This window comes from Columba livia, chromosome 9, assembly GCF_036013475.1.
Source record: "Columba livia isolate bColLiv1 breed racing homer chromosome 9, bColLiv1.pat.W.v2, whole genome shotgun sequence".
Classification (NCBI taxonomy): domain Eukaryota; kingdom Metazoa; phylum Chordata; class Aves; order Columbiformes; family Columbidae; genus Columba; species Columba livia.
In genome coordinates, this window is record NC_088610.1 from 18716165 (window position 1) to 18730995 (window position 14831).

A 14831-nucleotide genomic window follows, 5' to 3' on the forward strand; every position below is an offset into this window, starting at 1 on the left:
TCCTGAGATTCAGAATGGGTGGTTCAATCAAGACCAAATGAGTGCTGCTGTCCTTGGCTGGGTGCTGCTCGTGGAGCCGCTTCTGCTGAAGCCAACGTGAGGTTCTTGCTGCCTTAAGGGGAGGAGAACCGGGTGCGCTGGGCTGAGGCTGCAGGGTAGGTTACGTCGTAGCATGTGCTGTGGGGTCACAGCGGTGGCCTTTTGAGATTGAAGAATTAACATATGGTCATGTTTTCATTCTCTTATATGTCTTCTAATTTTCCTCAAAGATGGTTGTATTGTATGTGTGAAAACCAGAAGCCCCTATTCTTTAGCTGTCTGAAGTGTTTGTTCTTTGATAAATTTGTCACTGAACGTTTCCAGATCGAAAACCCTCCAACCCTTTCGTTAATTTGGACTTAAGGTTAAGCAGATGTACCATGAAACTTGTAGGGAAAAACGAGAGGTGTTGTTTGTTTGTTTGTTTTAAACACACATAAATCCTCTTCTTGACAACTTTGGAATGGTTGAAAGTTAAATACGAAGGCTGAACTTTAGAAAATAAAAATTCAATATGGAACACTTAGTAAAATGTATCCAAAGTCTTTTGGCATTTCCAGGGACTGTTCTGTCAGAGCTGGAGGCTCTGGGGACAGCAGCTGCCCTGCGGCAGAGGAGCTGGAATGCTGACAGCACTGTTCAGTTTAAGTGCTTTTCCATGGATTTCAGTTTTGTTAGAAATTCAACCTCTAATTTTTGTGTTTTCTAAGATCTGATTTGCTTTTCAATGTTCTTCTAATTTTTTTTTTTTTTTTTTTTTTTTTAAGTCAGATGCTAATTTGTCTGTGCTGCCTAACTCCAGTTTCATTGAACTTGAGTCCCAGAAACTGCCCAGGCTCTTAAGAAAGACCTAAATATTTTGATAAAATGTCCCAGCAGCAGGTGGGAGCTGGGCGGGTGATGACTGGGGATGTTCCCACTTGCATTATGCTCTGTGAATGGTGCTCTCCACAACATGATGTCCATGTGAACTTTAAGTTGGCTTCACAATAGTATAATTGTATTGGGAACTCTGCATTAAGTCAAGTATGGTATAGGGAATGCGTGGATGCAGGTTGAACCGCTGGGTTTCCAGCAGTTACTGAAATGGCCCGGAGACCACTCTGGGTAGCAAAGAGCAGGTTGTATCTGGTTTTGGACTCTGTGTGTGTGGTACCTAGATGGCAGGGGAATGCTGTTCTTCCAAGTTTTAGTTGGGTGCTTTCACTCAGTTTCCCAAATAAAAGATTGATTAGATGGTGATTATTAAGCACTAAAGTATTTTAATTATTTTTTTTTTTTTAGTAACAATAAGAATCACATAAACCCACTGTCAGTATTGAATTACTTCATTTAGCATTTACTACTGCAGTTGCAGGTAATAGAAAAAGCTGGATAATCGGAGTTTGAGCCCTGATGGTTAAGCTATTCAGGTGACAACCAAAACCAGAAATAATATTGAGAAGCTGACAAAAAGTAGAAAATAGTTGAATCCAGCTATCATAAAATGGTTCTGTCCTATTTGTCTCAAAACTTCCAGGAAAATATTGTCCAGGAGCCCCAGGCAGTACTGGATGGACAGCTGACTTGTTACAAGGAGCAGTGATGCTTATGTGCACGCGCACCTTAGGTCTGCACTGGCTCCTATCTAAGAATGGTGCTGTTTTGCCTTATATCAGCAAAGAATTTATGTAATACAAAACACTAAGAAATCAGTATACTTATGTTTTAAATTTTATGGTGGTTCTTGATAATTCAATAATGATAATAATATAATAATAATAATAAAGGGTTTCTATGGTTCACAAAATACAGTGATTTAACTATTTTTATGATAGAGAATGTATAAGGTAGTTTGACTAATATTTTTCTACTTTGCCCATCAATTAGGCTATTTTAGAATAGTTATTACTATAACACTAAATAAACTTTATGTACTGATAGAAGATGGAGTGACAGATCAGACAAAATTAGGAATTAATTTAATAGGGAAATAATTTTACTGCTTTAATGTGGCTTTTTTTTTAATGCATAAGGGTAAAGCAACGTTACCTAAATATAGAGAATGGAAAGTGTCTAAGCTATTTGTTTTATTTTATTAGATTGATTTTTAGCATGTTCCAAATGGGAAGTAGCCTTCTTGGAGATCTGTGCTGTAAGTCTGGATCTAGCTTTGCATATGCAATTTATACAATATAGTCAAGGATTATAATTGAGTCGCCTCGCTGTATTTCTAGACTGTGTGCTACTGAATAAGAGTGGTTTGTATCAAAGAAGATACAAACTGTGAACACTGTTGTACCGCTGGTCAAGAGAGGATAGTCCACATGTTTGTTCATTATTTCAAAAATAATTGTGGCAATCAGTGTGTGGGCAGGTGTGTTTGACTTGCGATAGTTTTGACCTGATGTGGGTCCAAATGTATGGTCTCAGCTCCTGTAATGGTGCCGTGGTGTCTCTCGTGGCTGTGGACAGCTGTGAGATCCTTCCCAGTGGTGCAGTCAGGGCCGCCACCTCTGTATCTGAGCTGCATCTTTTGCTTATGAAGTTAACACACCTGGTGCTGCCTGGCTTGGTGTGCCCCCTGCTTCTTTCTGTGAGGTCGGGGCACAGAGGAGGCTGCTTTGGTTTGGTGCTGTGAGCTGGCCAAGCAGCTGGTCCCCTCTTCTCGAGCAAACCCTGACCTATGTCTTTGCCATTTTGAGCCCTGAGATGTGCCATGTGTCAACCTGCTGCTCGACTCGCTGTCCCCACAGCCTTGCTCTGAATCACACTGCATGTGCCCACAAGGAAACATTCTCACTACACAAGTGGAGGTGGCGTATAAGTCACTACTTCTGAATGTAGCGTGATGCAGTTTTACTTCTGATACTTTGCTGATGTTGCTGTTGCAGAGAAGTCAGCTGTGCTGTGGTTTCTCAAAGAGGAATTATATTGGAGCAATACATCTTTCTTTACCATAATCTAGTCTAATGTACAGAACTCTCTGCGGGTATTTGAAGGAGAGTGAAATTAATCATCTGAAATGTGGAAAATATGAGGAAAATAAGCTAATATTTTTAGAAAAAATGTGTTAGAAAGTGTGACCCTTCCAAAACAGAAAAGCATCAAGTGTTAGAAGAATAGTATAACTGTGGTGGTGTTTGGCATTTACTGAAATAAATCTCAGAGTTAATCCACAGCTTCTGGAGTCTTGACTAGTGTTGAGATAGGATTGTAAATCAGGCTAGCTTAAAAACGCACCAAAACTGAAGCTTCAGTAGTACTGTTAACTTCAGGCACTACAATTAAGCAGTTTCCTAGCAGACTGCTTGACATATGGCTTTATATTCTGAAAGAGATGCAATTTAGCCACACTAGCATTGGCACCAGAACTTCTGAGCTGCTTCTGTCCCTCTTCTGCAGCCGGCACCTTTCCGTTCTGCTGCATGTTTTTCATTGCTGTGCTTCTTCCCTTCACAAGCGCAAGATGCTTTTCCAGTGCTTGTCAGTACCGAGTTTCCAGCTGGATGTTTAAGGTCAAAGTTCTTCACGTTCTGGTGAGTAACAAAGACCCAGCGCCGGGAGCGGGGTGATGTGCACCCTTGCTGAGCAGGGCAGGATGGGGTAGAGGCAGAGGGGTAAATAAAGAAAGTAAAAATCACAGGAAGCATCTGTAAGGGAAAGTCTTGTGGCAGGTTGCACACAGGGCTAGGCTGAGTGTATGCAGTATTAAAGAGAAATCCTTTCTGAAGAAGTGGGGCTAAAAATGTTGTCTGTGTTTCTCTGAGTTGTTTGTACCCCTTTAGCCTTCTTAGTTATGGGAGATACCAGTACAATTCCTGATGTGAATGCACTTATAAGGCACTTTTATACTGTTATGAGTATAGCTAATCCTCTTTCATGGGGGGATAACTCTACTGCAATACACCAACCTTGTATTTGTTAAGTAAGTTATTATTTCTGTGCAAAGAGAAGCCTGAGTCTATAAATAATGAGTCAGAATTTATAAAGAGGACACCTGTGAACTTCTTGTTTCTGCATACTTGCATTGTGGCTGTAATTGCATTACAATATATGTTACAGTTTCTCATTTTAATTTTATATTCTTGAAGACAAAATAGAAGGCTCCATAGGTAGGATTAGGAAGCTGAGTAAGTTTTCTTCGTGCAGCTTCATGGATTTCAAATAAGCAAAACCAGCCGGTCAACCAAACAAAATCCCCAAGTATTGGAATTTAAAACAAAATATCTGAGATCTTCAGGCAATTAAGAAAGCCGAACACCCACACATTTTAACACAGTACTGAACGCAATAGCAAAATGTAAATCAATAAATAGTTGCAGTATAGAGTTTGTTATTCTACATGTACTAAAATGCAAACTACTGAATATGCCCTGTCTTGGGGAAAAAAAACAAAACAAACAGGCAAAGTTGATTTGCTGATTCCTTTTCTTCCTTATTGCTAAGTCAGATAGATTGAAAAAAAAAAACCATATATATATATATTTTTTTTTTTTTTAATTTAAACGACTGAATTAAAATAATTTGTGTCTTTGGTCTGAGTATAAGGATGAAAGTTTAACCCCCAAAGCATTTTTTGTGGCAAGGCAGGGAAAGGAGTGGGCTGGAGCAGGGGCTGAGCTGCAGCTCTGCACAGCCGAACCCCAGCATTTTGCAAAGGGTTAATGGCCTTATGAACACAATAGGATGTTGGTTGTTTTGTAAGACATTCAGCCATATTAACGTATTTTCAGTTGTCGGGATGTTTGTGTTGGTTTTTTTATTTGTTTACTCTTGTTTGTTTGAACTAATCACCACTTAGGCAGAAGCCTGGCTGCCTCCCTGCCTCCTCTTCATGGAGCATTTAGCCCTGGTGACCAGTCAGGCATAAAAACGTACTTATCTGCAAATGAATGGCAGCTCTTTGCTTCATTAAAGCCTCTTTCTCTTTTGGCACTCGCATTGTGACCCTTTGATATTAATTCAAAGGGCAATTAAAGAATGCGGCCCATCTTTGAAGTAAAGCATTCAGGGCAAGGAATGGGATGAACCTGGGACTCTGATGGACTGTGCGCATTCAACAGGCCTTTTCAAGGCAGTTTGAAGTGACTCAAAGAAAATGGGCAGGAGAAGGTCAAAGAGAAAAAAGGGGCTAAAGAAACAGTCTGTATTTGTTCGAAGTATTAGCCAAGCAAACTGCAAATAGCAACAAAATGAAACAGTTAATAGAGCAGCCAGACAGAGGCATGTCAATCACTTAACTTGAACAGCATTGGACTAACCAAGGCTTCAGTCCACTGTGTTATCTAATTATCTTGGGAAAGCCAGTAGCTGGAAGTAATAGTATTGTATTTCTTTCTGCTTACTGCTCAGAAAAGGTGATAAATACTCACTGCTTCATAATTATTCAACGTATATACATAAAGAGTGGTGGGTTGGTGGATTGTAGGCAAGCTGCTAGTAGAAAACCAACAAAAAACCCTTCGCGATTAACCTGAGATGCAGAATGTGAGCATTAGCATGTTTAAAAATCGTGTAAGAGTTTGCATATGGAGCAAGCTAAGGCGTGCATGGTTTCCTCTGGAACAAACCTTAAAGACAAACACATTTACAAACCTAGGAGAGTTGTTTTCGCTCTCTGTCCTCCAAATATAGTTTTAAACCACATATAATGTTAAGGGTCAGACTTTAAACCACAATAAACAATGAGATTAAGAGCTGAGGCTGCAACTCTCCTTGCTTAACATATGCTGTTGTACCTAAGAGTTGTAGCATACGTGGTATGAGATTCTTGCCTTATTTTGCCCTAGCAGGGTAAATTAAGGACAAAGTTTCAGATTTTCCTCGCAATTTTTTTGTATTGTTGGAGAAATTATCCCCATGGGGCTTAATTTTCCGCTGGCCTGAATTTACACATACAAAACAAATGCATGATTTTATTTGCACAAATGGATGTGCCCAGGAAGAGGCATATTTTAGGGTTCTGGCATAAGAAAACATTCCTGAGTTTATCTTCATATTTGCACTTAATTGTTGCCATTATTGAAACAAGGAGGTAATTATTTGCAATGTGAGAGAAGTGCTCTAGTTGTGATCCAGCTGATGCAGAGAATTGTGTAATAACAGACTCATGGACAGAAGTGTGTGGTGAGAACCATCTTGAAATACATGAAGTTTTACAACATTATTTAAGTACTCATAATTTTATTTTTAATGCATAATGCATTTTAATTGGAAAGTGTGGCTGTTGGTTTGTATGGCCAAAATCTGCCGAAAGGCTTTGCATTGGATTTGGAACATGATGCTGCAATCACCTTTGTGTTAAAGTAACTTTAGTTTCTAGTGTGATCTTGATTGGTGGAATCCCATTTGCATTAATCAGCCTTAATCTGTATAACAAGTTTGGACAGTATTCTTGGATTTATTGGTGTAACATGGTAAAGAATTTGTAGAAAAAATGCACATGAAGTGGACAATATACAATATGACTTAACGCATATTAAAAAAATACTCCATCAACAGCTGGTAATAGTTTGCTGTGGGAGAGAAGGAAGAAGTAATTTTTTGTTGCTGTTGTTGAGAAAACAAAAGCATTGGCACAGTCAAAAATCACTTTTGTTGAGATCTTGCATGCTAAATTTTAACCAGAGGGACTTTTTTTTTCCTGGCTATCCTCACCCTTCTTTGAACTTCAGTGTAACAAATAATCTAAAAGAGTATTCAGTGTGGTTATGCTTGTATGGAGGGTTTTGCCATCATACAAAAAGAAATATCAACTTTTCTTTTATAGTGGCTGTTGTACTTTTTTTAAGATGGAGAAAAGAGGAATTCCTGTATATGTCAGGCAGAGCATAGTTTCAAAGCTACACATTAAGAGAAAAAATGGCACTATGTGAACACTTCACTGTCTAAGAATTCCAGCTGGAATAACTGTACAGAACGAATGGCTTCTTTCTTATTTGGTATGGGTTGCTCCTGGTGTCCATAGGGTTTTATCTACAGTCCACTGGCATTGAATCCATTAATTGGTTTTGCTTGGTTTTAAGAGTTTGGACCAGATCCCTTACAGGGGAACTGTATTAATATTAAAGCTTGATGAGGGTAAGGCTTTTATAAGGATCCCCCTGAATATATCAAGACTGCTTATCAGTATCATTGCATCAGCTGAAGATAGAGGATTTCTAGAAAGGGAGTGAAGCCTTAGCTGGTGCAAGTTGCCTTGCTCCGTACCTCCAACTGGGCTTGGACCAGGAAGAGTGGCAGCGGTAATTCTGTTTGATCTAGTTAGCTAGCTGGTCTAGTTTTGCTTTCTCTCCCCTTTGATTTTCAGCAGTTTCCAAATATTATATAAACTTCTTTATTCTGCTGTAAATGGAAAGTGCTCTGTCCTGGCTTCCCAGGAGTAGCTGTATGTGCCGGGAGCAAGGAGGGTTAGTGCATGTCCCACAGGGGTTGTTCTCTGTGCTGCTAGGTAGCATACCAGTTCAGTTGGCTCTGCTGCTTTAAAATTTGGAGCCTAGGGCTGAAAAAGGAAACAACAGTCTGGTGTTGTGACTAGAGCAAAGAAAGGATGGCTGGAAGGAGTTAGCTGAGCTGGGAAAAGATAAAGCGCTACTGTAAAGACCTGTGGTGTCCATTACCTATTGTTTGAATGTACCAAAACCAACGTGGTGTTTGAACACCCTTTCCTAGAGAAACCTGGGAAGCTGGGATACCTTCCCAGCACACTGGTCTCAGTGCCATGTGCTTCAGGAATACTTTGCTTCTTCCTCAGACTTTGTTTCAAACAAAACGAGCTCTGGCTGAAGAGCACATTGACAGGATGGATGCTGCATGTCTTGATTGGAGCAGGTCTTCTCATCCTGCTGCAGTTGTCCGTATTCATGGTTTAGTCCTACAGAAACCTGTCTGGTAGCCTGATCCAGGGCAGCAGTCAGGCCCCAACCCCCCAAAAGATGCATCCAAACCCCACATTTTTTGGGTTATGTTCTGTTCTGGAAGTGGGGAAGAGTGATTTGGGTCTTTTTGACATGTATAAGGATTAAAAATACCCAATCCGTGACTGCTGCTATTTGTCTGGTAGATCGGTCCTAGATTCTGTTTGTGACCAAGGTGTCCGTGGCCTGAGGCTGGAGGCTGCCTCAGGAGGGGGGGCAGCAGGGAAGGGGACACTCCCGCCTGTCAGCCTGTGGACCAGGGATGTGAGTGCATGGGATGTGCCCCTTAGGGCAGTGGTGGGGTGTGTGGAAACACAAAATGTCACATCTAGCTATTCCAGCACCCCAAATCTTCCCCGCTGTAGCAAGAGCATGTAATCTTCTACACTGTCCTCTGCCATTCCTTGTTGGTGCAACCGCCTCATGTGACCCTGCACTGGGATTTCTCCAGTGAGTGTTGGCCAGTGGGTGGATTTTTTTTTTTTAATGTAAAATGTAATTTTTAACTGCAATTTCTTGGAGCTTTTGGGAAATATTTTTGCTTAGCGAGATAACAGAGCATCTCTAAGAATATACCATCATAATTGCTGAGGCTGTACTATGTTTTATGAACAAAAATAAAGGCTACTTGCTACATTTTGCTAAACCCCCTCATTTGCCATGTCCCAGTGCTGCTTCTTGAGACTTGGCGGCCTTTTATTTGATGGTGTTCCTTACCAGACGCTGATTGCTGTAATGCTAAGTGTGCGATGTACACTTGATACATCATCTAAGTGCTGGAAAGCGTTCCCTCTCCTTGTGCAATCTCGCAGTCCTGATGTAAAACAGGCAGAAGTGCAGCAATTCCTGCCATAATGTAACATGATTCCAGGAATTAGAAATTTCCATCTCTGAACGTACTGGGAAGCGGCAGCGTCCCTTGGCCAGTGGGGATGGGCTGGTGCGGGCTGCTTGCCCTCTGCTTTAGTGCATAGTATGTGTGTATGGCTGCTAAAAGAGAGTGTAGGAATATGTTTATATAATTTTAAATATATATACATTGTTGTGGAAACACAGAAATTTCTCCTCTTCAGAAGAAGTCTAAAAATTGCTGGCATTGGTTAGAAACTGTCACAGTGCCTCAGCCAAGGGGCCGGATCCTGCCGGTGTGGGAGTAGATGGGAGTTTTGCCACTGACTTTTGCAGCCGTGGGATTACATCTGAAGCGTGTGCTGTAAAGTTATCTGAAAAAAGTTGCAAAGCTGCAGAAATATACAGATTTATCTGAAAAGCAGTGCACAAATGGAGGCTTTTTTATATATTATTGTTTGTTGGGCGCTTTTTCAAAATGCCAGGGCACTTGTGTTACTGGGAGTTTTACAAAGCTTGAAAACAAAAGATTAAACTCTAAAGGAGTATCTTTAGGGTGTAGTGGTTTTGCAGACTGAAAAAAAAAAAAAACCAAACCCTAAACGAAATATCCATTGTACCTAAACCCAAATAAGAAGTAGTTAGAAAGAGAGGAGAAATGTTTAATAAAACATGACCAAAATTAATTATTACTAGAAAATAAGTTTTTTCCACTTGCAAACAATTGACAGGGTTTCAGAACCAAGTCTGGGGTCAATAGGTCTTGATGGCCAAGTCAAAGGGCACCCAGAGATGTATATTAATGCATGTCAGCTTCTAGATCCTAGAGTCAGGCAGTAGTTCATAAAAGAAACAAGGCATCTTAAGAAGAAGTGTTATTAGCAAACATCAGGTCAAAGTTTATCTTTGGGTCAGTGTGTACCGGAGGGTCGCCCATTCACGCTCCTGACACAGGCGTTATCCTTAAAGCCGCCTTGGTGCAAGGTGTTAAGGGAAAACAGAAATATGAAACTTTAACTGCAGAAACAATAATTTATGAGAACACTTTCCAAGATTGAGACTTATATTGAGGCACCCTTAATGGAGAAAAGGAAAATGGGAGTTGTATTTAATTTTAGGTTATTTATAGTGTGTGTGGCTTTTTGTCTTTTGGTGGTGTTTTTTTTTGTTTGTTTTTGTTTTGGTGGGGTGTGTGGGGTTTATTTTTCCCTTTTCAAATTAAAAGCTAAACCATCCTTTTGTATGGACCTGCAGGATCCCCAGCAATGTCTGTAAACTCCTTCCTCAGTCAGTAGAGCTGATGCTATAGGGGACAGCCGCAGCTTTCTTTTGAAAACACCAGTGTAGCCAACATCAAACCTTTTGATGCGGAGGTATTGTAAATCTTTCCACGTGGTTCTTCCTGGAAGCCGTGCATTTCCTAAGAAGCGTGTTGACCAGTTCATCCCATTTACAACGCTGCTTCTGCAGCTCAGCTTTCTCCTCTTCCCACCACCTTGGTTGTGGGAACCCCGGCGCCCGGGGCAGCCGCGGCCGCTCCGCCGGGCAGGGCTGTGGGGAGGGATGCTCCTGCTGTGCCGGAGCACACAAAGCCTGCCTGCCCGCTTTGACCAGCCCGTGCTGCAGAAAATCCTTGCAGTCTTTTGTGCTTCATGGTGTTGACTTATTTTAGTTCCACGCTAAGATGCTCCCCATTGAAACATGCAAAAAAAAAAAAAAGAAGGTGGAATATGGTTCTTTTAAATTCTGGTGCCTTTAGGAGGCACTTTGCTTGACTTTCTAAAGAAATTGGTTTGAATGGTGCAAATTCGGTTGTGCTTTGGGCGGGGGGGGGGCGGTGGAGAGGACCGTAGTTGTAGGAATAGTAAATATGACTGTTCACTAAAGCCGATTATGTTTGCATTGAATGGTGATTAAAATATAATGTGCAACAATAATTTGGCATTTCTGAGAACCAATGTGACAAGAGATGACAAAAAAAGAGATTATCTGCTAGAATTTTACTTGCATAGTGTGGATATTGTAGCCCTGAATTATGCATTTAGTACGTAACATTGTGTCCTGGAAAGTCCTAAACTCCGAAGACATTAGTTAGCATAATGGAAAACCTTCATGTGCTCACAAAAACAGTAATGTGTTTGCTGCTTTTCAGTGCAGTTATACCAGAATAGTTCCAGGCTCTCAATTAAATATTTTGGTAAGTCTATCTGAATTTTGTGTTGTTTAAGTACATGAGGAAAGTCACATGAAAAAATTTTGAGCTGTAACAGACAAGCTTCAATGTTGGTGTTGTTTTTTGTTTGTTTGTTTGTTTGTTTTTAAAGGGAAAACAAAAAACAAAAAAACACAAAAACAACAACCACCAAAACCAATCAAACAAAAAAAAAACCAAAAAAAACCCACCCCACACTGTTGAGCCCTGGCAGTTGGACAAAACAGACGTTTCTTGGGAGCACATCCTATTTTCTAGGAGAAGCTTCCTGAGTCCAGCTGGAATTCCTGGTTGGAAGCAGGGGGAGAAAGTGCCTGTCCACCCTGCCTCACGGATGGGATGTGCTTCCCTGGCCCTGAGGGAAGAACCATAACCAGACATCTCCGAGTTCCTCCACTTCATCTGTGTAACTACCCTCCATGGGCATTAGGACATTTGCTTGGAGTGTGGGAGAACCAAATTCTAATGTTTGGGGTTTATTTGGGGGTGGGTAGTGGAGAACTGTTGGGTTTTTGTTTGGTTGCTTTTTGATTTGTTTGTTTTTAAGCACTCATTGGATCTCTTCAAGAGTGGGAATAGAGAAGGAGCTACTGCAGGGCAGGTGTGTGTCCATCTCTGGTCTCAGAGGCTGCCCAGTGCACAGCTGGGCTCTGCTCTGCGGCATCCTGAGTGCCATGACCACATGCCTCTCCCTCTAGAGACTGACAATTCCCTCTCTCTTTCCAATTTTTCATGAAAGATTTTAACAAGATTTTGTTTTTCTGCTAGCACAGAGAGGGGGAGGTGGGGCAGAAAGCTTGGAAGGAGAAACGTGAAACGAGAAAGGCAAATATCCCCTTCCTCACCAAGTCACAACCATGGTCTGAAAGCATGAAATGACATGAATTAGAAACATACCCCAACGACAGAGCAGCCGAACCTTTGCTGGTATAATCTGTCAGGGCTCCACTGAAGTTAATTTGAAAGTCTGTCCGTAAATAGGTGCAAAGGCTTTCCGATGAATTGTGTGTTACCATAGGAAATCATATTAAAGGGAATGGCATTTTAGGAGTCTGTAAGTCGTCACTTTTAATGGTAGCTGCATTGAGTTTGATATAAACACTCAAAAGAATTTGCAGGATTGGCTTAACTTTGTTTGTGAGAATGACTGTGCTGCTAAGCTGTGAGTTTAAGCCCTGTATAAAATACTTTGTGCTAGAGCCTGGTCCTGATGGAGCTCTGCTAATTCGTGTGAGCTGAGTGCTCACCCTGCCTGACGGGAACAGGCGCCTGATGCCAGGCTGTGTGAGGGGTGCACAATTCAGAAAGCCAAAAGTTTGTTCAGTGTGTTGGTGGACTCGAAAGTTGAGGAGGAGGATGGGATGGGAATCTTGGTTCCTTCAGTGGCCTCACAGGGTCAAATTTGCTTCTAAGTCTTTCTCCCTGATTCTTGTTGCAAAAATTAACTGAATGAGCCCTTGGATTTATCAGAAAAGAATTAGGAGCTTATCTTGTTCTCAATGAAGCCAATGGCAACATCAGGCCAAGATGATGCCCACTAATGTATTAAAAAATTACTTTAAAAGAGGAAAACAACTGAATGCCAATTAAGACAAGCATCAGAATGACAATGTTCCATTTTTCCGCTGTACGGAGAACGATTTCTGGCCAAAGAATTCAAACTTTTGAAATAGTTTTGAATTCTACCCTTTAATTTATTAACTGAATCCTTCTTAGAAACTTGATTGCTAATTCGCCTTAATTTAAAAAAGCCCCACTGTCTTCTTTGGATGTAGGCACAGCCCTCGGGGGTCTATAAAACTGTCAATATGACTGTGTGTGTGTGTGTTGTGTTTTGTTGTGTGTGTTGTTTTTTCGTTTGCTTTTTTTCTTATGGCTTAAAGCTTAATTGTGAGAGCTGGGAAGATGCCATGGTTTTGGTTTGCAGAGAATCAAATAGTGTCTTACGGGTTTCAGATCCTATCAGAAGTCATAGGGAGCCTGGCACTGTCACGTCAAGTTGGAGGAGCCGCAAAAATCTGTGGAGGAGCAGGGGTTTGAGAGTGAGTCCCACCTGGTTTTCATGCCGGAATGAGAGATGGACAAGAACCAAGTGCTTTAGTCTAAATGTCCCTCAGCTTTGGGTGGGTCTGGATCCAGATCAGGATCTGAGATTTTTGTGCCTCAGGCTTGTCTCTAATTGAAGCCATGCAAAACCACACATTTCACATGACTTTGATGCAAAACCATAAATAGATCTTTTTTTTTTAAATTCAAAACAAAGTCCAGGCTTGCTTAGAAAGTTCACAAACCTTCTGCTGAACCTTGATGGTCCCAGGTGGCAATGAAAATTCAAGTCTCCAACGCAGTAATATTCCTTGAGGGAACAATACTTGTTTTTTGTCACTCTAGTTAAATGTGTGACTGCTCTGAGACAGGCAACAATGTCCCACTTGCTGTGAATTGGTCAAAAGATGCCCTAGACTCTTCCTCACAGAGATCTTAATTATTATTCTTGTTCTGATAAAAATTCTCAGTGGTCCTTATATTGGCTTTGTGTCTTATAAAAACACACAGTAAGGATTCTGAGCCATGTGGAATTGAAAAAAGTGAGACAAAGGTCACTGTGGGAGCCAGAACAAGGTTCTGTTTTGATTGAACCACCTTTTCAAACTTTTTTATCCTGGGCAGTCAAATCCCAAAGAAAAATCTGCATGTTTGGATTTTGCAAAACAATTCTGGATGTTTGAAGGAGACTTTCAAAGCAGTGCAGGGATTTTAGCAATACCGATTCTGCTATCTTAACAAAACAACATGGCTGTTAAAAATTTTAATGATAGAGGCAGGCTCTTATTTGAAGATGGCAATCTGAGCATTCACTGTTATCCACTGCACTTATTGGTTAATCCATTTATATTTGGTGATGTATGTTAGAATTGAATGAATGCTGACCAGAGCACAGCCTGGGTTGAAGTTTGAGTGGAATGTTTTATTTGGTAAATGCCCTTAGACCATGATTTGGAAAGTCTAACTAGAGTGTCTGAATAAGGTAATTGTCACTGAAAACATTAGAAGTGTTTCCAGGCCTCTTGTTGTTATTTGTAGTGCTATGGTAAACAGGATTGCCACTGTTCTGGGTGCTGTACCAACACAGAGCTTAAGATGCCCTTGTGAGAAGGACATGATGGTGTAAGGACATGACAGTGCACCAGACAAGTTTAGGCTTTAAAGCAGAGATGGAGACTCTTGAGCTCAGTGGTGAGCAGTGGTCTCAGCCCCCTGACAGCCGACCTGCTGCACAGATGTGAGTAAGCTCTCACAGCAACGAAGCCTCTCTGTTCATTCCTATCAAATACAATCTCTGTAGCGACAATGAACATTCTAGACTTCTGCTGTGAGCCCAAAGGCACAACATTATGTGCCACCAGGGACAGAGAAATGTGGAATGCTTGGCCAACAGTAGATGAAGGCAAAAAGTTCAAAAACACGGCTTTCACAGAGTGCTTCTCTTGTGTTTGTTTTTGTGATTTGAGTTCCCCTTGAATAGCTTTAAACCTGAGAGCTTGGATCTTCTTACCCCGCTTCTCCAATATTAAAAAGGAGACACTTAGAAAAGCTGCAAAAAGCTTATTTCTCAGTTGATCTCTGTTTTCCTTCGCAGACACAGGAGGCTGGCTGGGAGCATGCAGCTTTTATTCTGTTCTGTCTCTCTGCTATTGTGCAGAGTTCATTCTCGGAGGCTGCCCTATAGACATCTGGGGCATCTGTCAGGCCAGCTCTGGCTGGCTGGGTTGCAGGCCAGGTTTTGACTTCCTAATTTGTATTTAACACTTAGGTGTGGCTCTCAGCAGGAT

General features: G+C 41.2%; 1 protein-coding gene across 13 annotated transcripts in view; it reads left to right on the forward strand.

Moving 5' to 3' along the window:
• Positions 1–14831, forward strand: part of PAX3 (paired box 3) — an 80725-nt gene that overhangs the window by 24809 nt on the left and 41085 nt on the right. The gene's annotated exons all lie outside the window — the stretch shown is intronic.